This window comes from Pteropus medius, unplaced genomic scaffold (genome assembly GCF_902729225.1).
Source record: "Pteropus medius unplaced genomic scaffold, Ma_sr-lr_union100, whole genome shotgun sequence".
Classification (NCBI taxonomy): Eukaryota; Metazoa; Chordata; class Mammalia; order Chiroptera; family Pteropodidae; genus Pteropus; species Pteropus medius.
Genome location: NW_024355205.1, coordinates 4,489,633 through 4,515,794, shown reverse-complemented (window position 1 = coordinate 4,515,794; position 26,162 = coordinate 4,489,633). Strand labels below are relative to the sequence as shown.

Genomic DNA, 26,162 nt, shown 5'->3' with positions numbered 1-26,162 from the left:
GCCAGCCAGGTGTCAGGTTTCCTAGTTCAGTGCTCATTTCATTCCAGACTTCCACAGGGTCCATACCATACTCATATGGCTTGACCCTCACACATCATCTTTCTAAACCCGGTACTCTCTCTGGGGCCCAGGGTTATTTGGTGACCTACCTTTTCCAAAGAAAACCAAAGCTATTCTTGTCCCCTTCTCCGCATTCAGTTTCTCTCACTACTCAAGACTCTGAATGTAGGTGGTCCGAAGTTCTCTGCTTGAGGATTTGAAATGTCTGTGACCTTCCTACCTCTGCCTGCTGTACAACCTTCGGGTATCTTTTCAGTGGGGTAAAATTTGGGGGGTGTAGGGAGAGGTATTAACGTTAAAAGGGAATCAAACAAGTTGGATATTTGTTCTCCGGTACCAGAGAAATTTGTGTTCGACTCTGGACTGACCTTTGACCGAATATAGATCTTTAAGCTTCAGCATTCTTACCTACGAAATGGGCATCATAATGGTATCTACCTTGCGCAGTTGTTGTGAGAATTAAATGAGACAGTTTCTCTAAAGCATGGTTCTCAAATATGATTGCACATTGGAATTACCTGGGAAGCTTAAACACACACCTGCCTTGCTGCTTATGCTGCATGCACACACACACACACACACACACACACACACACAGATGGCTGGGTCCTACCCCTTGGAAATTGTGAATTAATTGCTCCAGGCATCTGGATTTTAAAAAGTCCCCCAAGTGATTCCAACTGTGTTGCCAAGATGGAAAACATGGCTGTTAAAACAAGGGCTCAGCATAGCACCAGGCAAATGATCAGCACTCAAATAATTACCTTCTCATAGGAGTACAATACTGATGATTAGTCAGAACTCCCTTCTCTACTAGAACCTCACAGCCCTCTTGAGGACCTTCTTCCTTTTGAATTTTTTCTGGCAAGGAACTTCCTCTCCCTCCCCATCCCCAGTTCTGCCCGGAAATCCCATCCTGAGTTTTTCTCAAACACTGGGCTGGTGACTTCCTGCTCTGAGAGGTCAGTGGGGAAGTGAAAGGTGTCCTGACATCAGATGATTGTCCGCAGATCCATTCCAGGCACCTCCTGGCTGTGTCTACCAAGAAAGATTGTTTAACCTCTCCGCGCTTTCCTCCTAAAAAATGGGAGGGAACTGTCATGTATTACACCCCCCAGAGGGGCTGGGCATTGTGCTAACCGGTTAGGACCGCGTACCTTCTCTAAGTAGGATGATCACTTCTGCTTTGAGAATTATTAGCTGCGAAGAGGAAAAGAGACAAAGGCCGCGCGCAAAGAGCCTCGAGACAGGCCAGCCCGCAGGCTATACGGATAAATGGGAGGAGTAGTGCATATCTGCAGGTCACTGCAGATACCACCTTACAGAGATCGGGGGAGCTCCGGAAGGCGGAGGCGACTCTTTCGGCTTGTTTTACCAACAGGTGGAAAATACAATCTCTAAACCGCCCCCTCCTGGCCAATTTCTGGAACGTTTCTCCACCTCAGCCCACCTTTCAGCTGCTCTCTGACTTGAGTTCGAATTCGCAGCGCAGGGATGTGGACACCAGTGAGCAGTACCCCGGTGCCGACCAGCATGGGACGTCCTGGGGTGCGCGCGGCGCGTCCACGAAAGGCGCACTTCCAGGCCAGACGGAACGCGATTCGGATCCCGGAGGGAAGGGCGGGCAGAGCCCCTCAAATTAAGTGAGCTCTGGACCAGCCTCCCGGCCAGACCCCTGCCCTCCTCTCTCAGTCTAGTGGGATCCCCAAGCTCTCGCGCATCTTGTGCTCTGAGGGCCGCGCCGGGATCCCAGGCAGACGGCCCCTTCTTAAGGTTTCTTGAATGAATCTCCGAGAAAACAAACTGCTGCCCTGGCGGTGGAGGATTGGGTGGCAGAGGAAACAGCTCAACGTTCGGTGGGCCACACCACCCTTGGCCCTCGCTCCTGGTGGAGCGCACAGTCCACGCTTACAGCTCCTTGCCTGGTCGGCGCTGTGGGCCTCCAAGGCAATTCGCCACCCTCGGAGCATCGTTGGTGGCTCGTGGGTGGGGCGACACACCACAGTCTCTGCTCTCTAGGACTTGGTTTCCAATCTCGGCTCCTCGGCGGCTTCTCTGGAACGTCAGATAAGCCTGTTTCTCCCAGGCCGTCACTCTTTTAGGTGGTATAGTGTCCAGGCCAAGATTTCAAAGTCTGGGTTTAGATCCCTGCGGTGCCATGTATGGCCACGTGACCTGGGACAGATTATGTGACCTCTGCGTGCCTCGATTCCTCATCTGTAAAATGGGAATAATATTCCTACCCACATGGGGTTGTTGTGAGATGTAAATGAATGGAAAACATCACAGTGCTGGGCACATAATAAACACCGTATAAAGTGATATTAATAAAGTAGGGTTTAAACAATCACGCTGCATTGTTGCTGTATTAAATGAGATAACGTAGGTAAATTGTCTGTATTACGTAAACAGCAGATAAATAATATTTATTTGTAATATTATTACTCCCTAGAAATCGGATTTCTTCCCCCCTCCCCCCCCTTTTTTTTTAAATCTTGGCCTCCTCGTGTGTTCATCAAGGCAAAGAACTGTGCGAATTGGCGCGCTGCAGGCTCAATATAAAATGGTCTCTGAATTCGTGCCCGGTTGTAATTTCCTTGGGGGTTTTGACAGGGGCTCTTTAATGTTGTCAGGCTAGCGCCACGATTTTGTTTGCAGGAGGGCAGTGAGTAAATTATATCCTGGGTTTAGCAAAGCAAGAAATAAACACATTCACAGTAGGACTCTTCGAACGAACTATTTTATTTCCCTTTTGCTTTTGTTCTTGGTCGTTGATGGTCCGCTGCAGACTAATGCGATACTGATGTATCTTAATATTAATGGTTCGGAGCTGAAGAAAGCCATCTGCCTTGCGCCTCACGCCTCACGCCGTCAGGGCCGCCCCGGCAGGGTTGGGAGCCACCATGAGACCCAAGCGAGGACACGGAAAGATACCTACGTCACTTTCTCTCTCTTTAGCCCAGTACCTCACGTCTGAGTTCCGGGGGAAACTGACGGATTGCGAATGAATTTAAACGTCGCTGCTTTGCGATCATAATTTGAGCAAAAAGCAAGAGTACCCGCCTGCGCCGGGGTCCCCTTGTCTGACGCAACTGGGAGCTCTTAACCCCTTCCTTATATGTGAAACTTGTCAGGGCCGAGCAGTGGCATTCCAAACCGCCCTCACCCAGGGCACCTGCTGTGAAGTATTAAATGTGAGCGGAGGCTGTCGTTGGCCGGCATTTTGGTGACGGCAGTCTCCTAAAAACCAGCGTTGGTGGTTGATGAGACCCAAATCAAGGACTGCACTCTTCCCTCCTTTCCCGGGGCACTGCTGGTCTGGCAAAGCACGGGCGGTAAAGTAGGTGCCACTGAAAAAAGATAATCACCACCCTGTGCAGTTCAGTCGGGTATTTCTGTCTCTAGGGTGCTTCCAAGTGCATTCGGGACTCCTTGCCTAGATCCAGAAGCCCTCCACCTCCGAGCTCCACTGCAGCCCTCCACCTCCGAGCTCCCCCGTATCAGGATTCGAGGAGGAGAAGGACCACGTCCAGGCCTGGTTCCTTGCGCCCCATGCTGTGTAGAAGCTCTGGGGGCGCAGGGAAGCCGAGGAGAGGCGCGCATGGATAGACTCTGGACGTAGCCGAGTTTCTACCTTTTAAAGAAAGGGCCGTGCGCCTGCCATCAGCCTCACTGGAAAGACAAACGCAAAAGCAAACTTAAGCAGCAAGTTAACTTTCAGGAAAGGGGGACCCAGGTGAGAAAGCGGATGTGAGGCCGAGTGTGCGCCCCGGGAAGCAGGAGCGCAGGGGAGAGTGTCCGCAGGCGCTCTGGGTTGCTGCGCCACAGACGCGTTGTTGTTTATAAACTTGTTGTGAGCATCAGGGCGGTGACCACGCGGTTCTTGTTGGATGCCTTTCCTCCTAGAAGGGAAGGGCAAACAAACCAATCTTTGGCAACGTTCAACTTCCCGGTGGCATTCAGCTGCATGACGGTTTTCAATGTAAATGCACTTAGAAAACACCAAAACAACGACCGATTATTTGTTTTGGTGTAGGAAGGTTAGCACACGCACCGGAGCCGTCCTTCTCGTTTTTCTTTGATTGTGTCTCAGATTTACATGTTTTTACTCGGCTACACCGCCCTGGCCTCCCGCCCGCGCTCCCAGGAACCCCAAGTCCAGTCCTCACTGCAGCTCAGAGGAAGGCGAAGGCAGGATTTATCAACCCCCTCCTCAGGACCTCGGATTTCATCTCTTTCTTTTTCCCCTGCATGTTCAGTTTGTTTTCTCAAGACCTAAGCAATTTTTAATGTACTCTATACTTCCCGCTTAATCCTCATCGTTTATTGTATAATTATAGTTTCAAAGTGATTATGTAATTAAAATCATGTTTCGTTGCAGCAGGACTTCAAAAGGGCGGCAGACCCCCGCTCTGGCATTATTTTCTGGTGATGTAATAATTTCCCTGTGATATTTAAAATAAACACATTAGTTCAAGAATTCTAAACATATCTCAAAGTATATAGTAGGCTTGATTGGCACGAGGCTGGGTTGTAAAGAAATGGTAAAACCTATCACTAGTTTAATATATTTCTATGCTCCCATGCAGGGTAAATTATAGGATAATGGGGCGCAGGCGATGGTAAGCTCTGTTTATATAATCCATTTCTTCACACGAGTTCCCATTGCTTTCCCTTCCCTTTGCTGTATGTGGTGGTTCTCTGATCCCCTGACCTCAGCCATGTGTTTTCACTTTTTCTTCTGATCTCAATTCCATGACCAGCGGGGAATAAAATACAAATTGAATAGTAACCATTCACAGGCCGCTCTTTTCAAACTGTTGTTAAAACCTCTTTGTCTTGTCTAGCGGTTGATAGATAAATGTGTTGTATTTCTCCTGACTTTTTTTTTTCCTTCTTCCTCTCTCCCCTCCCTTGGTCAAGGAAAAAATAACCCTTCTCAACCCAATTATGCTCTTTAAAAATTAAAACCCACACCTCCTTTCAAACCCTCTCCTGCGCGTCCCGCTCTCCCCCGTCGGCCTATTGGTCCTGCGGCCGTAGGAGACGCGGAGGATTCACCACGTGGAATAAAGAAGCGGCGGGAGCCGAGCGCGGCTGGGGGAAGGCGCAGTGCCCCCGTGTGAGGTCCGCGCTATTGTCCAGTGGCCCGAGGTTCATTTAGCATCGAACCTGTATCCCCTCTGATCTCCTAGCGGAGCGCCCTGAGTAGGCTCCCAGGGGTGGGGGCCGCCCCTCCGAGAATCAGAATGGGGCAGAGGATGACGGAGCCCGGGAGAAGGAAGTTACAGAGAGGTCTGAAAAATAAACCTCCTCTTTTGCCCGCCTTTTTCTTTTCATGGTCAGACCTGTTTGGGGCGCGAGGGAGACAAGAGGCCGAGCTGTTTTACAGCTTTTCTCCCAAATGATAAACACAATGCCTCTGATTTCTGGGCCTTGCCTTTCCCACATCTCTCTCCCTTCTACCTCCTCGGTTTCTTTTCGGGAACGTAAAGGCAAAAGAAAATAATTGTAGAAACTTCTATCCCGTGGCCTGCCCTACTTTTCATCAGAGCTTCTTCGGGGTCAACGGCCCGGCAGCGTCTTTGTTACTACACAGCCAGCGCCCGGGAGCGGGGCGGAGGGTGGGTGAGAGCGGACCCCCCTATTTCTGCATCTCCAAACTGCAAAGTGCTCCCTGCTCGGGCTCTTTTAAAGCGAGCTAACGCTGCCCTTCCCGGGAGGGAAGAGCGCCCCCGCAGGGCTGCTCGCCGCGCTCTCCCCTCGGCGCGCACGCCCCCTGGGCGCACGGCTGCAGCCAGGCTTGCCTGCCGAGCGTGGCTGGCTGGCGGGGGAGCCTAGCGGCGGAGCGGGAAGGTCGCAGCCGCCCGCGCCCGTGCGGGTGCCGCCAGGCTGCTCGCGGCGCCCGGGTAGGGTTTCCCGGGCGGCGCAGACCCGCCCGAAATCCTCGAGGCCGCTTGACAGCGCTCTTCGCCGCAGGCCGGCGTACCTGTAAGCTGAGCCCCGCTCACATGCTTCACATTAAACCTCCGTGCCCGGTGTCTTTTCTCTTTTTTTTTTTTCTCTCCGAAAGGGTTCTTATAAACTTCCCTTGGTTTATTTAGCCTGGTTTTCATTGCTCCAGTTTTGCATGGGTTGCCTTTGTTTAGTTTATTAACCCACGGGGTTACTCTAACTAAACATTTGGGCTGAATACTTCGGGGTTGAATTTCAACGTTTTCTAACGAAATTACCGAGTTTTTTGAAGCTGCACAGAGAACGCTGTGTTGAGTTTACGCTGTTGTCACTTTTAATAGACACCTAAAAGGCGGAGACCAGGACACTGGCTTTAAAAACCACTGAGGAGAAGCATCTCGCGAACCGTCGGGGTTGGGGCTTCAATAGTGTGAACAGCGTGCGCGGACCGTCGGGGCGCGCTTCGCGCTACAGCAAAGGACTTACCGGGGTCCCGGGGCCTTCTCTGCCCGCGGGCCGGGCTACCGAGCAGCGCGCCGGAGCTGGCCGCATCGCTTCTAATTCCGGCCAGGCTCAGAGACCCGGCAGAACCACCTGCGCGCACGGAACTGAGGGGCTAGAGAGGAGGCGAGGCCCTGAGACTGGGCCGCGCGTCCCCCGCAGGGCCTCTCGTGTGCTTTCCCCAGCTTCTCACCCAGCCGTTGAGTTTACATGGTGCCAGCAGCGGGAGAGCTCTGCGGCCCCCCTGCTAGGAAGGTCAAGGAGAAAGGGGTTATGGTGGAATCTGCCAGAAGAATTGGAGATGAGTGGGCGATCGTCCGAGGTGGGCGAAGAGCAGGCTGGCAGTTCCATCCCTGGCCTTGGTGAGCTCCCAACCCACCTGGAGAGACTGTGGGGGCTCCGTCCCAAGCCCAAGGAAGACTTGGGGGAGCCCGAGGATTTGGACACACTGGGAGGTGCGACCTCTCCTCTGTAAGGCCACGTCTCGGGCACGAAGCCAGTGCCATCCCACCTCGGATGTGGCCTAAGCGAGCAGGAATGATGAAAAGGGAGACACTGACACTGCTTCTCTGGTTGGTGGGAACTGGAGCAATGATAAAGACCTCTCTCCACAGCTTCCTTTCCCACCAGCCACCTTCCCCACTTCTCACACCGTCTGTCATCCTCCGCCAGATTTTGGCACAGTGATGCCCAGTTAAGAGGTGGCCTAGCTAAAATGTTCTTGACCCATAGGCTTTTTAGATGAAACTGAAAACTCTGTTATGTCTCTTCGGTAGAGATAATGAAGTGGAATCCCAAATACAGAAAAACCTTCAAGTAGCTGGGGAATGGGGGAGAAATGAAGGATGGAAGGGAATGAAACACTAGAATTCCTAAATTCATTTTTACCAGGCTGGTGAAACATAGGTGAAAAAGCAAGATTCCTTTACTACAGCAAGCAGGCACCCGCGCCCTGGATGGATCCCAACATTTTCTAATTTAATTATGATAGGTAGTACGACACATGAGTTCCAAATTCAAAAGATACGAATGGGTATAACAGGAAAAGTCATCTTTCTCAGCCTCCCAGTTCACCTCCCTGGAGACAACCACTGTTAGATTCTTGTGAATTGTTTCGAAGAATTGCAAGCTTTCACAAAAGGCCCATGCACTGCTTTCGTTTTTCTGCTTCCACACTCTGACACTTCCTGTGCACTTGCCAACTACTCAAAGTCTGTAAGAGTGCCGCCCCCGCCTTAGAGGTTGTTGCTTGTCACATCCCTTATCCCTAGTCCTGCCTAACCCATCCGCCTTGAATTCTACGAGGCTGTCAAACTCAGAATTTACTTGTTTTCTTTCCTTTACACACACACAAAAAAGCCTGGTCATCTCACCTCATCCTTTTCTACAAGTCTTTGCTTTTCCTCTGTTGTAGAATGACTTTTGCCTTTGCTTTCCATTTCCTTTGCCACTGCTACAGGTTGGCCCCTTATTCTTCCTCATTTGCATCATTGGGACAGCCTGCCAGGCAGCTTCCTAGTTGTCCGTTCCCTTCCCTCTAACCCACTCTGCACCCTGCACTCACCACTTCAATCATCTAAGGCCAACTTTGATGTCCGTTATCTGATCAAAAGCCTTCATGGCTTTCCATCACCACTAAATCACAAAGCTGCAGATTGCTGCTAGAGTAAGAACCTATCAGATCTACTGAAGATGGTCACTTCTCAGCCTGGCTGACTGAGACTTCCTTGGGATGACCTCAGCTCCCCTCCCTGCCCTCCTGCCAGCCCTCTCTAGTGAGCATTTGTCTCACCTTCTTCTCTAGCATCCTGATCCCTCAAGCTCTCCTGTCCCCAGACCTCTCCTCAAATCTTCTAATACCTGGCAGACCCTTGTCCCCTCTCCACTGTTCAAAATCCTTCAAGGCCTTTCTCAAAACCTACTCATCTCCAGCCTTTTGAAATATTTCGTTCCCCCAACTCTCACACTAATTTGTTTTGATATTGCTTATAAAGATGTGTTTAATAGTCATTTGGGTGTTTGTCTCATTTCCCCTTCTAGATTATAGACTGTTCATTCCTAGCACATACAAAGCAAGCAATATTTTTTAAAGTTAATAATACCCCCTCACTATTTCTCTTTTTTCCCCAGTGCCCCGAAAAAAGAAAAACTCTAATAAAATTAAAATATTTTTCTTTTTCTTATACGAGCTGTTTGTTACCTTATTATATGAGCTGTTTGTTACCTTATCTTATTAAAGTAAATCTCACTGGAGTTTGACTAATGTACAGGATTAACCCTTCTAGGATACATATGCATGTATTAAAGAGAACTAGTTATCCCAGAGAATCTTCACATTAGTCAAGGGGGTGGGGTGGGCCCTATTGGGCAATTGTTTGTAGGAGAACAGTGAATGACAACTTAGGGCTCCATTTCTGAAAGGTTTTAGAAGCCTGGTAAAGGTGTTCTCACTTAAGAATGTATAAATATTAGAACTGAAGTTCTGGGTTGAGATGACCAGCCAGGTTACATTTTACAGATGCTCCTCCTCATGCTCTCTGCTCTTTAGGGGCAGGGAAGCCAATTCTTGGGAGCAGAAGGGAGACCTTTTCCAAGTCCCCTGCATCTTTTGGGTCCCTTGACCCCAGACTCCCATTAGCACAGCTTCACACCTCTTGTCTGGTCTGAGCCAGTGAGGGGCCAGAGAGTGGGGGAAGAAGTTTGAACCCCTCTTCTCCCCTCCCCATAGGCTCCATGAGGAACCCTGAAATAAAACGCAATAGCAGTTTTGTGATGGCTATGCCCATGCATCCCTAAGCCTCAACACCTTCCTCTATCAGCCAGATTGCTGTCTTTAAATCCCTCTACAGCTGTCACTGCTCTGACTAGTTTTAATACCTGACAATCCTGCTTTGTATAGAGATTCTATGAAGTATGCCTTTCCTTCACCCTGCCCCCACCACTGTAAGAGAGTGGCAAAGGGTAATTTATCATCCAACAAGAATTTGCTCCCTACCCCTTATTATGCAAACCAAGCAGGTGCTAGGGGGCTACCTGGTGAACAAGATAGACAAAGACCCTGCTCTCTGGGGCTTACCTTTCTATTAGAGGGAGGGCAGCAAATGTATTTTGGGCTTAACCCCATGCTACCCAGTCTCAGCTGATGGAGACAACACTGAGCTGGGAGTCAGCTTTAGGCTCTAAGAGGGCTCTAAGAGGACTCTGTACTCCTTATGTCCCTAGAATGATTTGCTCATCCTCATGGATCAGTTTCTCACCTCCAGACGTGGGAGATTTTGTGAGATTGACCAAATCAATGGGCATTCAAATTCCCTAAGCGTGAAGTATTTGTATGATTGAGTCTGGAAGTTTAATTGTGATTATAAAAGGAAATCTGATCGGTTCTGTGTAATAGCAAAAACAGACACACACACTCTTCTCTCCTGTTCCCCACTCCCAAGGGAAAAAAAAACACACTCTGGAAAGAATCTGAAGTTAAAATAAAAAGCAGCTGGCAATAGGCCCATTGTGTGTGATGATAATTAGACAAATGCTTTCCAGTATGGGAAGATCTTGTGAAGACAATGGTTGGGAGGGGAAACGAAAGCTTAGGAAAGGGAATTGAGTAAAGCAGTGATTTCTGCCTTCCTGCAAAAGGTTTAAGTGGCACATGATGCCACACAATCTCCAATTTGGTACCTTTTATTATTTTTCATGCATCTTGGGAAACATGTCTTCAGCTAAGAAAGTAAAGAAAAACTTGAGGCTTTGATTTACAAAAATTAAAGCCATGACTAGACTTTGGATCAAGGTTGTGTCCCGGGCCTGGAAAGCCTCATCCTTCATTGTCTCAAACCTTTCCTGCCCTGAGGAAAAAGAGTTAAGATTCTTAAGCTAAAGCAGCTCTTCTGCCATCTGGGGCTCTGACTTGGTTGACCCTTTCCGAAATTATTGTAATCCGGAATCTGGAATGGATAGAGATCTGGTCAGGGTGATGGTGGTTGCCTGCTTCTGGGTGGTTTGGGATCTTCTGAACAGGCCTGGGGGCTGCGGTGAAGGGAAAAGCAGTTATTGTCAGTAACCTGGCCAGCTCTGTACATGATCTGGGTCGCTCTTTCCCCATCCCCCAACCAAATTTTACTCATTAGTAATTATATTAGACATTTACACCTTAGTGTGAATATTAAGGCCAGGTGTTGATTTACCCAGGGTTATTTACATTTTAAACTTGGATTTTGATTGTAGAAGAAAGTAATTTATCCCCATTTTAAGAATTTTGAGTATATGAACATGTGGAGGAGGTTCTTAGTGGAAAAGAGCATTGAGGGAGAAATAGGAAACTCTCTAGAAAGCTAGATAGCGCTGGGCTACGGAAAAACTGGTGGAACCCCCTTGACCTGAGCAAAAGAGGTAGCACTGTGGAAAGCACATGGATTAGAGGCAGAAGGAAGATAAATGGTAGGGAGATTACCTTCTTTTAATAAACAGACCCATCTGCTCTCTGCTTCAAAGGGAAGAAGAACAGATCACGTAAAATTTCTACAGCATTTACCCTGAACTCTCAGACTCTGACCTCTCCCCTTCATCCACCCTCAGATTTTACCACAGGTGTGTACTGTCCACTGACATGAAGGACAGTGGCTGTGCTGTTCAGAACCAGCCTTGGAAATACTTACTACTAACAGAGCAGTTACAAAGTGCGTTAGACGCACATAGAGTACATTATATCCCTAGTTGATGGACTTTGATATTTACTGGTTCTCATCTATGGAAAATAAAACGCAGGCTTTTATTTTCTTTTTAATCAAGGAGGCTTAAAAAAAAATAAAAATGTTTTTGAGTATAAAATGATACACATGCTATGTAAAACTGCAAACCAATACAGACAAGTACAAATAAGAAAGTAAAAATAATCTCAAAATGTGACCCAATGGTAAGCATTGTTAAAATTTATGAAGACTATTTCTTTGAGTAACTTTCTATGCATATAGGTTTGATATTTACAACTTAAAGTAAATGGAATACACCTCTATGTCAGGGCCTGCACATCCTTCGACGCTCCATGTCAGTAAATGTAGGTCTGCGTCATTTTCTCCTTTGGTGTATAACATACACACAGAAAAGTGCACAAATCATACGTGTACAGTGCCACGTATTTTCAAAGCGAACACACCTATGTAAGAAACAACATTTCCAGCATCTCATAAGACTTTCTTGCCCTTTCCCAGTCACCACCTCTTTCTAAGAGAACTTCTACCAGCCTGGGATTAGCCTGGTCTGCTTTCCAACTTCATATAAATGGATTCGTACAGTGAGATTCTTTTATTTCCTCTTTCACACAGCGTTCTCTTTGTGAGATTTCGTTTGTATAGTAGTATATATTGTTTACCCACCCTAAGGGATATGTGGCATTCTGTCATATGACTGTAACCACATTTTACTTATCCAGTCTACTGTAGATGGACATTTGGGTAGTTTCCAGTTTGAGATTATTATGAATAGAGCTGCTGTGGACATCCTTTTGCATATTTTTTTGGTAGATACATATACACATTCCTGTTGGGTATATACATGACAGTGGAATTGCTGGGTGGTAAGGTAAGTACATGTTCAGCATTAGTAGATATTGACAGATGTATTGTCATTTCTAATGGCCAGGCCACATGGGGTTTCATTGTATTGGTGCCCCACATTTACTTCTTTATTTAACTAGACACCTATTGATGGACATTTACTTTGTTTCCAAAGCTTTCTATCAGAAACAATAAAGGGACTGAATCAGAGAGAGATTAAGAGATAAACTGCTCTCTCCCTGCTTAAATGAGGGCTTGGGCCTACCCAAGTTTGTGTAGCTTAGATGACTTTCACCTGTTGTGTTATTATTCCTGCAAGGAAGAATTACCAGCCTCAGTGCAGTATTTTTCCTGATCAGGAAGAAGAAAACCAAGTCAGGAGTCCACATCCAGAATTAGAAACATCAGCTCAGTCTCCAGTTCTTCATCCGTGAAGACATAATGTGCCTCTCTCACTCAAGACGCTGACAGTGGCCCTCCCGGCATGAATCTTCAACGTTACCTGTGCCAAATCTTGGTGAGGTGATCAATGAATTACAAAACTCCAATTACTATCAATTATATACGAGAATCATTAATTTTTACATTTTAATATATTTACAATAGTTAATCCATTCACATGGCTCAAGAATCAAAACGATATGGAAAAGTATGCATCGAGATGTCTCCCTCCCATCCTGTGCCCAGCTACCCTGTTCTCCATTTCGCCTGCCTCAGTGTGTAACTACTTTCATTGGCATATCCTTTATCCCTCCAGTGTTCATGGGAGCCTAAGTATATTCTTTATTCCATCCTTTTTATGCAAAAGGTAGCATACGATGTGCGCTGCTCTGCACCTGCCCTTTTGTTCTCACTCTACATCCTGGAAGTGCTTCTGCATCAGTATACAAGTTGCAAGAAGGATTTGATGGTTCTGTGAGGGAAGCTATCAGGCAGCTGCCACATGATGGAGAACTTAAAGATATTTGAGCACAGTCTTTACTTTTTACTTTCCCTCCATTAATGTTCTTCCAGTTTTACATGTGTACACAATCTAACTGGAAGCAGCAGAGCTACCCCAACCTGCCTCCAAGAAAGGAAAATGGATCACTTTAGCTGTTTCTTCTCAGCTTGACCTAGAAAAACATTTTGGGGGAGCATTTTCTTACACTTGGCTTGAGCTCATAAAAAGAAAGTTTGTGCCTGCTTTTGGCTTCATCCGTCATACTCCAGACTCATATCTTCAAACCACCCCCTTCCCTGAGCTGAAGGCCTGCATTTTCCAACGTGATCTGAACATCACTGCCTGAGGTTCTCGCCTGAGTTTTCTACCTGAGCGCTTTCTCTGCACCCGACACTGATGCAGGCTCTGTGAATACAGTGTGATTGAGTAGAAAGAGGGAGTTTCCACTCTCCTGGAACTCACACTGTGGTAGAGGAGACAGAGAGAGTAAACAAATAAAGAAGAAAATTTCAGGTAGTGCCGAGTCCTGTGATGAAAACAATGTGTGATGCAGGGACGGGAGACTAGATGGCTACTTAAGGTGGGGTGTTCAGGAGGGCCATTCTGGAGAGATGACATGGAAACCAAGCCAACTATGGGGAGATCTGGGAGAATAATATTTCAGAAAAAATATTCTTCCATTTGAGTAGATGGGGTGAGGGTGATGTGGTTTAGAAACAAACTAAAGGTGGTTAGTACGGCTGGAGCATAATGAGCATGTAGGACAGTGAGGTTCATCATTTTTCCTTTCAGCTTAACTTGGCCCTCACATTTCTCTGATGCTCTCAGAGATATGATGATATGAGTCTCCTGGAAGCCCCCTTTGGCTTCTCCCTTTCTCCTAGCCTTTCATCCAGCTAATCCCAAAGTCTCTACCATCCGCCCTTTTCTATTTCCACTGTCACCACCAGATACCAGCCTTTACTGCCTCATACTCCTATAAGGTTTCACTGAATCGTAAAAAGAAATAAACCATCAAAGTTATTGGAGGCAATGACAATTTGACAGTGACTAGGCCCAAAATTCTTAGTTTTGTTTTCATTACATTTACATGGTTAATTCAAACTATGATTTTGGGACTTTGTGTACTGTTTGGTGGCTGATTGTTTGCACAGAGGGAGGACTGCAGGAAACCCCCAGCCCTCTCACGTCTAAAAGGACAAAGTTGGGGACCTGTGCTTGTACCATGTTTCTCTTCTAAATAAATAGTCCTCAACAAGTATTCTGTAGTAAGTGAAGATAAGTAGAGTATTTTTTAACTTTATTTTTTTCCATAGTATTAGCAATTCTTTAAACTTGCTGGACATTCAGTAGAGGTTTATTGATTAGATTTCATTTGTTCATTCAGCAAATATTTTATTGAGCACCGACCATGAGCCAGGCACCGTTCTAAGGGATACATCAGTAAATAAAACAGACTAAAATCCCTGCTCTCAGGAGCTTCCTTTATAATGGAGCTTACATTTGTTAGAAATATTGAGAGTACTTCCTGTTCACTTCCATAAGGGGATGATCCTAGGAAAGTTTTTTTTTTTTTTTTAACTTCAATTTTCTTATATGTGTCAAAAGTTTGATTAAAACTTTTGGAGACCACTGATCTGATTCCAGAATCAGCCCTTATCAGCCATGTGTCCCTGTTATTCTCTCTGAGCATTGGTCTTATCGTCTGAAAAATAGACATGATAATGCCTCACTAGAGGTATTGTGAGTATTAGATAGCATAAATAAAATACTGTGTCTAGTATACAGTACGTGCTTCATAAATGGCCACCATTATTATTATTATGTGCTTTATGGACATAATAAAAATGTTTAAGGTATGGTTTCTGCCCCACTGGGTTTCAATATCTACTCAGAAGGCCAGACTAAAATGCAAGAAATAATCATCAAGCAGTACGCGAGAGGATATATATAATTAAGTGGTTCAGTAAATTGTAGGGTGTTAGCAATAAATGCCATAGGAATTCAAAGGAGGAAAAGATGGATTTGAGCTGGTGGAGGGTAGGACTGGTGCTGGGCTTTGCAGGAGAGATATAAGAGAGGATTCAGAGGGCCCCTCAGGACCCCGGGGACAGGGACAAGGTGGGTGTGAGTGAGAAGTTGACTAGATGGAAAGGTAGCGTCCAGTGTCTAGTCATAACTGGCGTGGGAAGCTGGGCAATGGAATTTAGACTTGGTATGTAAAGAAAGAATAGGCACCAGCCTTAAAAATCCCACTCAGGTCAATCCAGGTCAAGGGAAGAGAGAGAACTTTCTCCATTCTGGGTGGAGAGTGTTGGAGGCTCTTAATTAGGGCTGGTGCAAGGAGATGTAAAACTCTGACAACTCCCTACCACACTAGTCAGGGATTACACTGGCTGGCTTGTGAAAAGCACTTCAAAAATAAGCAGCTGGTTTTTAATGTTAATTTCAGGGTATAATATAACCTACAAGTATTAGCCCACAAGGATGGTATGTTTTATTTGCTTTGGCAACTTGGGGCAGGATGTTATAAGAGTATTTGGCAGGGGCATCAAGAGAATGAACGTGAGCCTTTTGTGCATCTTTCTCACCTCTCTGCCACCTTTCTCACAAAGCTGGTGGTGGCGGCTGGGCTCAGGATGTTGAAACTGCTTCCGCACTTCAGGGCCAACTTCCCAGTTTAGCCAGAGGATTCTGCGATCTCTGCTTTGTGCTCCCTGCTTTGTGTACGAATGACCACCACAAATGGCATTCAGAAGACATACCATCAGGCTTGCCCAGTATAGTCAAAAGGATCCTTTTTACTTTGCTTCATTTAAATCTAGTGGACTTGAAGCATTTCACGAATACTTCTTCAAAGCCTGGGTAAGGGGAAGGTCACAAAATGAGAGTAGACAATCCCAGAGGATTGGTTTTATCCGAAAGGCTGGCAACCCAAGTGGAAAAGCATCAATATGTAATTATCCAATTAAGGTATCAGGGTTGGGAAATTGTGTTTCTACTTTTCGAATTAAAAAATGAAAGCAGAAAGCAATCAGATAATCTGGATTTGTAATCAAATAATCAGAAAATCTGGGCAAGGGAAAGGCCAGGCAGAGAAGCAGATCCCTGAAATCCTCCAACACATCACTCTAGGTGGCTGCACTCAGAGCTGTCACAGGCAGGATGATGACATTGACCTAGTTAAGCGGTGGTAAAATTCATATAACATTAAATTTACCATCTTAGCCATTTTTAGGTGTACAGTTCAGCACATTAGGTACATTCACATGGTTGTGCATACAATCTCCAAAATTCTTTTAATCTTGCAAAACTGAAACTCTGTACTCATTAAACACTAACTCCCCTTTCCCCTCCCTCCAGCCCCTGGCAACCACCATTCTACTTTCTAAATTTAACTACTCTCAGTCTCTCACATAAGTGGAATCATACAGTATTTATCTTTTTGTGACTGGCATACTTCACTGAACATAATGTCCTCAAGATTCATCCATATTGTAGCCTGTGTCAGAATAGCCTCCCTTTTTAAGGCTGAATAATATTCCATTTTGTATATATACCACATTTTGTTTATCTTTTTATCCATCAATGGACAACAAATGTTCATTTATTTTTAAGGCAACTTTTTAATTTAATGTTTTGTATAGGTTAGGTATTCACATGGTTCAAAATTCAAATCATATAAAAAACTAAATGGTGAGACTCTCCCTTCTGCTCTTGTCCCCAAGTATAATCCACTTCTTCCAGATCCTTCCAGAGTTGTTTATATGTATGTACAAATGGTAGCATACTATACATGCTGATTTGCAATTTGTTTTTTTGACTTAAGAACATTTCTTGGAGATATTTACATACATAAAAAGTATACACACATGCGCATACACACACGCGTGCGCGTGCACACACACACACACACACACACAGACACAAACACCTATACATCTGCACAGTATTCTACTGCATAATTGATTTAAGTCCTCTACTGATGGGCATTTAGGTTGTTTAAAATCTTTTGTTAACAATTTTGCATTAAATCAGCAACATTACATTTGTCATTTTGGACAAGTGAGAATATCTGAAGGGTAAATTCTTAGAAGTGGAATTGCTTCATCAAATGGTCTTTTGTCAACGTGTGAAATTGTGATAGACATCACCAAATTTCCTTTCACAGGAGTTGCAACCATTTCTTTTCATAACTAGCCATGTGTAAGGGCTTGTTTCTTCACACCTTTGCTTATATGTTGAATTATTCATTTTTGTTATTTTTTAAATCTAAGTAGCTCAAACTTTAGAAATATTAAGAACTGTGCTATAAATCCAGTGAAAGTACATTCTTATTTGTTCTCTTTCTCTCTTCTTCTCCTTTAGTCATTTTCAGGCTCAATATCTATGGATAGGCCGTTTCAAGTTGCAGTGACAAGGAACATAGATGGCATAGCGTTGGAAATGGGATAGAGAGCATTTTATTTGGGCCATCGAGGGGACAGGTTGGTAGTGAATGAATGCTCTTGTCCAATGGCTATTTTGTGACTTCCATGAAATGACTCAGCAGTCTACATATAGGAGGATCTCCTAAGTAGGTGTCCACATCACAAAACCCTCCCTTTAATCAGCCATACTTGGTCACTTCCTTAATCGAAGTAGGAAATGAAACTCTCAGCCTGCAGCCCTTCTTCTAGGCCAGGAGGCAGCTCTCCCATCACCGTAGGGCCCTCTGGGAAAGTCTACACAGTGACAGCCGCCCACTTGCTGGGATAAAGACCAACACCTTCACTGCCTAATCATTGACAAACTGGCTTCTTTTAAAAGCTATTTCAAAGAGAGATATTTTGAGTTCCCTGATTTACTTTGACAGCAAATGATCTAAGTGCCATTCAGTATTATCATAAACACAGACAGCAGATTGAGAGAGTAGAACTGGAACCCTGACAATCCCTCCCAGCCGTGAACATAGTAGGGGCTTAGTAGGTATTCCTCATACATCTCACTACATCCTCATATCCACCCTACCAGATATTAGTCTGCTTGTTTTGTCATCAAAACTCAAGAGGGGCAAAGCAACTTAATCCAGATGACAGAGCCAACTGGTAGGAGGGGTTTGATTTTAAAGTTGGTGCTAAACTACAACTCCACACGCCTTACTGTTGCAGTCTTTGCTTATGCTGTGTCTCTTCTGACCCCACCCAGATTGGAGCAGGCCCATCAGGAGGCCTGTGATCATCTCAGCAAAGATGCTGGTCAGCCCAGGCCAACCCCAAGCCATCTGCTTCAATCTTGGGCAAATCCTGGGAGCTTTTGGAGCAGCTGGAGGAAGAGGAAAACAAAAGGAATGTCCCACCCAGTGTTCACAGAGACTGTTGGGAGTCCAAACTAAACTTTAAGCACTTCCTTCTGTCTTGACTGCCATTCCCCTAGCACCCTCCACCTCAGTTCCCTGGCCCTGGATCCCCCCAGTCACCTCTGATGAGTACGGGACCTTTCTCCGTCCTGGTCCTGGGCTGTGCCCTCCCCTCTGCGCTCCCATAGTGACCACCCCCAACACGCTGGCTTATAAAACTGTTTCCTTGCCTGTCAACAGATTTGGGAGTTTCTTGAGAGCGATATTTGATATTGTTTGACACTCACCTTTGTAGCCCCAGGTCCTCACTCACTACAGGCCTGTCCTAAAGTTTATTGACCTGAGCTGAAACCACTCACCTGCTCCAAGAGTACTTGGATAAGCACGGAATCAAAGATGAAGCCAGAAGACCAGTGGGCTGGTCAACAGCAGAGTGAGGGGAGCCACGACTTTTACTCTTTCGAGGCAGGGGAGACCCACATTCATGGGAGATCAATTTCATTTACAAGAGAAGGGTCAGAGTAGACCATCCCTCAAGGTCCTAACTCAGACTCCACCTCTCCCAAGAAGCCCACTCTGCCTACTTCAATCCTACTTCGATCCCTCGTTTTTCTCCAGCTTTAAAGTATTCTCCCTGTACAACCTCATACGTGGCCACATTCTTCTGGGATATGACTCTTGACAGGTCTTATCTCTCCGCGTGACAATATCTAACCCTCATATAGCATAGCCCATGTCCAACACTGTTCTAAGCCTGGGTATATATTCGATCATTTAATTCTCACAGTGACCCTATATAGAAGGTACTATTTTTATACCTTTTCTACAGAAGAGGAAATTGAGGCACAGAAAGGTTAAGTAAGTTGCCTAAAGTCACACAGTAAGTGGTACCCAGATTCTAACCCAGGCAATTGGGTTTCACAGTCTTAAACATCCTAAGTGGAATGGAAGAGCTCCTCAAAGACCACATTGTCGCCCACTTCCCACTAATCCGTGGACCCCAGCACAGTGGTAAGAATTTCAGTAACATCCTCTAAAGAACAGTGAGCAACAGTATTGCTGCCTCAGACCTGCCATATACCTGGCTATGTTATAGTTTAGGTTAGGGGCCACCTGGGCTTCAAAAAAATGTCAGCTCTTATGTTCCCTTATGGGTTTCATTGCCAAGGCAACTTTGGGGTATAGACCACTACTTCTCCTCACTCACACTCTTCGCCTTTCTGCAGCTCTGGGCAGATTCTTCTCCCTGTAGTGAGGAAAGACAAGCAGTAGGCTCTTTTTCCCAGGAGTTTTAGTATGCCTGCTTGTTCTCCAGTAATGACACGGTCAAAGCTGTGCCAACTGGAGTTTTGCTAACCTGAGAGCCCTTGAATCAGGCCTTTCCCATATCACCTTCAGTCTAGAAAGTGGACACCAGAAACTAAGGGTGACAGTGCAGATGGGTTTTAGGGGTTGGGGTGTCCTAGAGTTGCTGGAGAATGGGAGTTTGCATTCCCACTGCCTTTGGTGGGGGCGGGGGAAGCAGATCTTTAGCTTCACGAAACAAATGGGAATTTACACCGTAAAGTACTGCCCTTTCATTCACCTGTAGTTCTTAAGAGGGAGAGGAAGAAAGAGAAAAAAAGATGGACCTCCTGGAGCTATATGAATTAAGTCTCGGGTAACAGGAATATCTGCCCCACTTTGTTCCCCAGGGTGTAGCACAGCTGAGCCTTTCCTCTCACGGCCAGGCCTTTGGGGTTTGATTTGCATTAAGCACAGAGTTAGTGCTTTGACTCTCATCTGGAAGTGAGTTGTGACATTCTACTGCCATGAAGGCAAAACCCAGCCCCGAACTCCATATGGGGACAAGGCTCTCAATTAGCCATGTACTGCTGGGGCTGACCAGTCACTCCTGCACACCCCACCCCCTGCGAAATCGAATCAGAGTGATTTATGCCAGGTTAGAAGGAAAGAGGCTGCTTTTAGTTATTTCACAACATGTGCCTCCTGCAGGGTGGCCAGCTGGTGAAACACCCGTGTGGGCTGCTCAGGTTCTCCTATTGATTTGCAAAGGCTCCCACTGATGCAAATGTCATAGCTGGTCTGGTATTCAAAGTTTAAATTCCTTGATTCGGGTCAACTGTTTTGTGCAAACCAAACCTGATGACAGTCTGCACAGAATGCGTAAGTATGAACTCTGATTCTAAAATGACATGACAGATCTTCAAACAAAGAAATCAGAACTTGCATATTTGCAGTGGTCACCTGTGAGGTCGACACTGATATTTTTCTTGCTCAGAATAATTTTGGAATCTCTGGAACTCCAGAACTTAAAGTACCTTCTTTTGCATGCCTGAAGAGTAGTGAAGATTTGGTTTTTTGAAGGTGGATTTAATTTTGGAGAACTGTCAAAAATAACTCAGAGTCAAGTCTGGGGTGTTAGGCCAATAATCAAGTTGGGTGATAGCATTTGGGACTGGAACCAAAAAGCATAATTACCAAGTAAGGCATCTAATGTTCTTCCTGGACCAGCCCTGAAGGCCTCAGAAAATAAGAACAGAGCTGTTTCAGGCAGTTGGAGCTTCCCAAAGTATTGATAACAACTTTGAAGGACCAGCAATTACTTGGCTAAATAGCTTGTCAACACGTGTGTGTGTGTGTGTGTGTGTGTGTGTGTGTGTGTGTGTGTAATCGGCCTTATTACTTAAGATATATTTATGTAAAAACTCCTCTTAAGTAACCATGTGACTTTGTTGGCATAAAAGCTTATTAACTAGCACTGTTTTTCTTGTATTTATCATAGGCCATTAATTTATTTCAATAGACCTACCATTGCTCCTGAGTTTTCCTTGGCAGCAGTCCAATTCCTGAATGTACTGCAGAGCAAGGAGCAAGTAGTTTATCATAACAACGAGGCTGAGATTATTGCTGAGAAAAGCAGAGGGAGGTCGCATCTGCACTGCCCCTCCAGGCCAGCTGAGTCGCAGACTAGGGGCTGGGAGTTGGCTTTGGGCTTCTTTTCTCTCCAGTGCAGTCTTTCAGGCTAGGTCGTCCTGTGACGTTTGGTTCGTTTCATTGTGATTTTTCTGAGCCCGAAACCTGTGCTTGGTGTTGTGCTTGGCACCTGAGGAGGTTTGAGGAGAAGGAGAACACGTTGCCACCTTCGAGTGAAAGAGAAGACAAGTCCAGTGCCACGAAGGGAGTGCAAATAAATCGGCCTAGGGTTTCTGGAAGGGAAACTTCAACAGCAGATACAGAAAAGGAGTCCCTGAAGGAGGCGACATCTAGGACGCAGCCCACAGAAGGTGGTGTTGGCCCGGTGGCTGGAGCCCGGGTCTGTACAGAATCGGCGGCAATTCGCCTTTCCCAGCCAAGCCCCGCCCCGACAGCTAGACCGGTTCCCTGTATGGAATTACAGCATTAGGTGAGAAGTTAATCACAAACATGAATCGGCCTTGTTTTTTCCTTCTCAGCCAGGTTCTCGAGCTCTGCAGGGGAGTGGGCAGGGCCCCTTGCTGCATGTACAGGAAATCATACTGGGGAGAAACATGAAGCCGGCCATTTCTCACCGGGGCCAAGCTGTTACCTGCGTTTTGAGATTACAGGGGAATTTACTGTTACATAGGAAGAGAATCCCCTCTGCGTGGCAGGCAGGAAGAACTCTTTCATGGGCCAATGGGCTTGTTGGGTTCCACCCAGCCTGTGACCACTGGGCAGTTTTTCATTTCAGGGAACCCCACCCCCACCCCAGCTCTGCCGTTCCTCCTGGACAGAGCTGCACCTAGGTCAGAAACCCTTTTTTGCGAAGGTTTCTGTTTTCACTCCTTTATCCCAGCCCTAGATGATCAGCTTCTATAGAAAACCCACTTCTCATCCAAACCAGCGGCACTGGGTTAGAACCTGTGGTTCTGCCAAAAACTCTTCCTTCCCCAGCCTTCCTCTGGAATGTTCGGCACTCTCAGCTGCCCTTATGCCCCCTCACATTCTTACTACAACAGCTCTAGATCATCCCACTTACCACCTCATATTTGCAGAATGGCTGTCATTTGCATAGACTGGTGATGGTGCTGGTCTCCCCTGCTCTGGAACCCCATTGCCTTCTGCTTTCAGATTTGATAACTGTGTCCCCTCTGTCTCGATACTGACCTGACGGCGCAGCCAGTCTGAACGCTATGCTTGGCTCAGAGTCATGCCATTACGAAATATTTTCTTCCCTTCTGAATTCTGTATGCAAAATCCTCAGTTGCCAACAGTTTCTTACAAAGAAAAGACCTCGGCGTCATCAGAAAAAAGTAACCCTCACCAGAATCTTAATAAATCTCAGTAGGTAGCCAGGATTGCAAAATATTTCATTTCTTTGTTTCTTTTATTTTTTTTTAAAAAAAGTATTAAAGTTACTGCACGCAAATAATTAGAAATCTCTAGTCACTTTGACTTCATAGGTCATTGCACAAGCCTACAGATGTTCAAGAAATTTCATTTAGCTCTGAATGTCACATCTATGTATGTAGCCAAAGGAGTCTGATTCTTTTTATCTTCTGCCCCAGGAAAGTTTCATCTGGGAAACAGGCTGTAGGGAGGGCTAGACCCAACAGACTTTCTTACTATTAAAACTTAAAGCAAGTTAAACCAGCTGCTGGAGCCAAAACACAAGTGGACTTTGGCAGTTTGCTCCAGAAGGGAGACCTCGCAAAAGGGTGGATTAGTCCAGAGGGCAACGACCAGGAGAGCACACAGGAAAGACGTGAAAAACATTCAAGGAGCTGTCTCCCTTCCTCACGAATAGAGCTGCTGCAGGAAAGGGTCAAGATAATGCGTATGACCAGACGCGGATGTGTGTCCTTTCACCCCGGGGAACCATACATCAGAGGTTATGCACACACCATACCCTTAAAGTCAAAATCACTTGTTATCAACAAAGCCCATGCTCACATCTGGGCAAAGGCAGAAAGATCACACACAGGCACGCATGCACGCGCTTACCTGAGACATGGATAAACAAGCCTGCTTTCCAAAGCTGTCACCCCGATCTGTAACAGACTGCAGGGGGCTTCTCTCGGGCCTCTACTGGTGTCTTTCAAAGCTAATTGTTTTCTCAGACCTCTGTTTTGATTTTCAATACAACCGAACACATTAGTAGACTGGCTCATGTGGGCTGTTGGGTGGTCGCCCTTTGGGGGAGGTGCCCAGGCGACCTGGTGCAGTAGGAAGAATAGGGGCTTGTGGGGGCGGGAGAGTTGAGAGATGAACACTAACACTTTTTAAAATCTCTGTGCCCCAAGTATAAGGCCAACGTCAGGAACCAAATTCATAAAAAGTCCCATGGAAGCTGGCAGCCTCGTGCTGTGGTTACTTCAGCCTTGGGTGCTGTGGAACGCCGGGTGAATGGGGAGATTCGACAGATATGAGAGTTTCTAGTTTTCAGATAAGACTTGAAAACAGGCCCCTGGGAAATTGAGGTCATACTAGATTCTTCAAAAACCCTGTGGCTTGGCCAACTTCTAACCCAAATTCTTACTCCTAAAAACCCCTAGAAGAGTCACCTGAATGAAGCCCTCCTCACGTACCCCAGTTTTACACAGTCCAGCAGCTGACGAAGTCCAGCCCTGCCTGCTGCAGCTCTCTTTCCAGGTAAGTAAAGGAGGCTTTGGGGAAATGTATCAGACTTCTCTCACACCGATTCTAGTGAAAAACCAGCCCTTTAATACCAAAAGATGGATTAAAAAATGCTCACGGGCATACATACTCAGAAAATGGCAATAACTTCTATGAATTTTTTAGCCAGTTTTCCAAATACTTCCCACTCATGCACCAAGAATGAGTTCTAGTTCTTTAGACTTAAAAGACATTTAAGTGGCCCTCCTTTAAAGTGAACTAGATACACAACCCTTCCTCCCACCCCACTCAGATGAAGAATTGATGGCGTATGGACCTGTTGGCTCGTGTTTGAGGCTGGAGTAATGGGTATGCTGTACGCAGCACCTGCTGGCAGCTTCTATTCCCATCCTTCCTGCTCATCCAGGAACTGCTCAGCAGCAAGAGAGGAGCAACATTCCACACATGAGGCATCAGAGGCCTTTCCTGAGAAGCTGGCGTGCTTAATCATCAAGGAAGTGGTCTGGTGCCAGTAACTGAAGGCAGATCTCAGACTGAAAAAACGTTGTAGCACGTTCAGTAAATAAGCAATTGGCTAATGGGCCTACTAGCCCCAGAAGGCCCAACTCTTTTTCAAATGCACAAGATGCAGCCTGATCAGCATGGAGCTTTGACCTCATCCAAAATTTATAACACAATCAATGCATTCAGTAAGTTTCCCCAATTGGAAGAGGCTTTTAGTGTGTTTAAATGCTGATGAGAAAGAACTAGCATAGAGAAAGAGGAGTTGAAGGTACAGGAGAGAAAGAGGATGATCAGTGGAGAGAGACTGATGAAGAGGCAAGAACCTGGAATACAGAGAACAAGCACAGGATTGGTCACAAATGGGGCGGAAGGCAGCTTCTTTCACTTCCTTGGGAGGGGGGACAGAAAGCACAGACCCAGCTGCAGCTGGTTTTGTAGTTTTGGTGGTAGCAGTAAAGAAGTTTGAGCCTGTTCGCCATCACATCCAATTCTGAGCACAGGCAAGAGTTGTCTCATTTCACCTGAGTATTTTTGCAAGTGTAGTTTTATGGAATTGGAGCTGGACACAGGAGAAAGGGAATTGTCAGAGGTGAGGGTTCTGCAAGCGGCAAGGACAGAAGTGCTTGACGTGTATATGGCGGTTTTTGTTTTATAATTTTTTCCTAAACTTTTTGCTTTGGAGTGCTTAGAGTTAATCAGGAAAGCTGGCCAACATCCTGGGGACGTTACCCCTAGGGTGCCCAGAGAAGATAGGCCCAGCGGAGTCGACCGGCCAAGCGCCCCACCCAGGAAAGTCTCTGGGGTTCGTGAAGGAGCAATCAGACTGGGCCGGGGTGCAATGCCTGGTGCTCAGTCAGGAAAGATGGCAGGGGAGCTGCTGCGTAACACAAAGCGTGGAAAATCTCTCCTACGTGAGTATGCAAATGATGCCCTTTCCCTATGGATTTAAAAACGGGATAGTACCCAGTTTGCTTCAAATGAGAGCTCCTTGTACTTAGGGTTTGTTTTTACAATGCTCCTCACATCCTTGGCACAGAGCAGTCATACGATAAAAACTCACTGAGTGAATAAGTGACTGTGAAAAGAATGAGAAAGTACCTGTAGAGTAAAAATGAAAAAATAATTTGGAAATGACTGAAAACCCATTGAAGCAATTTCTACTTCCTCACCATCTTTAGGGATTCAAGTGTTAATTTTACCTTTGAATTAAGAATTTTAAACCTGACCACCCACCCACTGTTAATATCTTGTTTATATAGCCTTTCCAGAATTTTTTTTTTCTAGGCATATATTCTTCCTTCCTCCCACTTAACAGAAATAGAATCAAACAGCACATCTTATTCTGTGAGTTGTTTTTTTTTTTTTTTCTTAGCACTTTCTAGACATCTTTTTCTGGTGTCGATTGATACCATTTTACTATAACTCTAGGCATTGATAGTAGATGCCACGGGTAGACATAAGATTGCCGTGCAAGGGAGTGTGGGATGCTAAGAGAAGGAGCAAGCCTGGGGGACATATGCACTTAAGGGGCAGGTGGAAGAAGAGGGACCCATGAGAGACTAGAAAGATGAGGGGAAAGCATGGGGAAGTCATATCACAGAAGGAAGGAAGGAGAAAATTTCAAGGAGGAAGAAGTAGCCAATGGCCTAAACGCTGCTGAGAGATTCAGGAAGTTGAGGGCTGAGAGGTAGAATTTGGTTCAGCAAGAGGG

The 26,162-nt window shown here is 45.9% G+C and overlaps 1 long non-coding RNA gene across 1 annotated transcript; it reads right to left on the bottom strand.

Moving 5' to 3' along the window:
- Window positions 1–16,936: 16,936 nt before the first annotated feature.
- Window positions 16,937–22,517, bottom strand: LOC120598606 (uncharacterized). Its single transcript, XR_005651636.1, has 3 exons — window positions 22,350–22,517; window positions 21,162–21,455; window positions 16,937–19,595 (listed from the first exon to the last, which is right to left on the bottom strand). It is a non-coding gene; the product is annotated as an uncharacterized LOC120598606 (long non-coding RNA).
- Window positions 22,518–26,162: the final 3,645 nt, after the last annotated feature.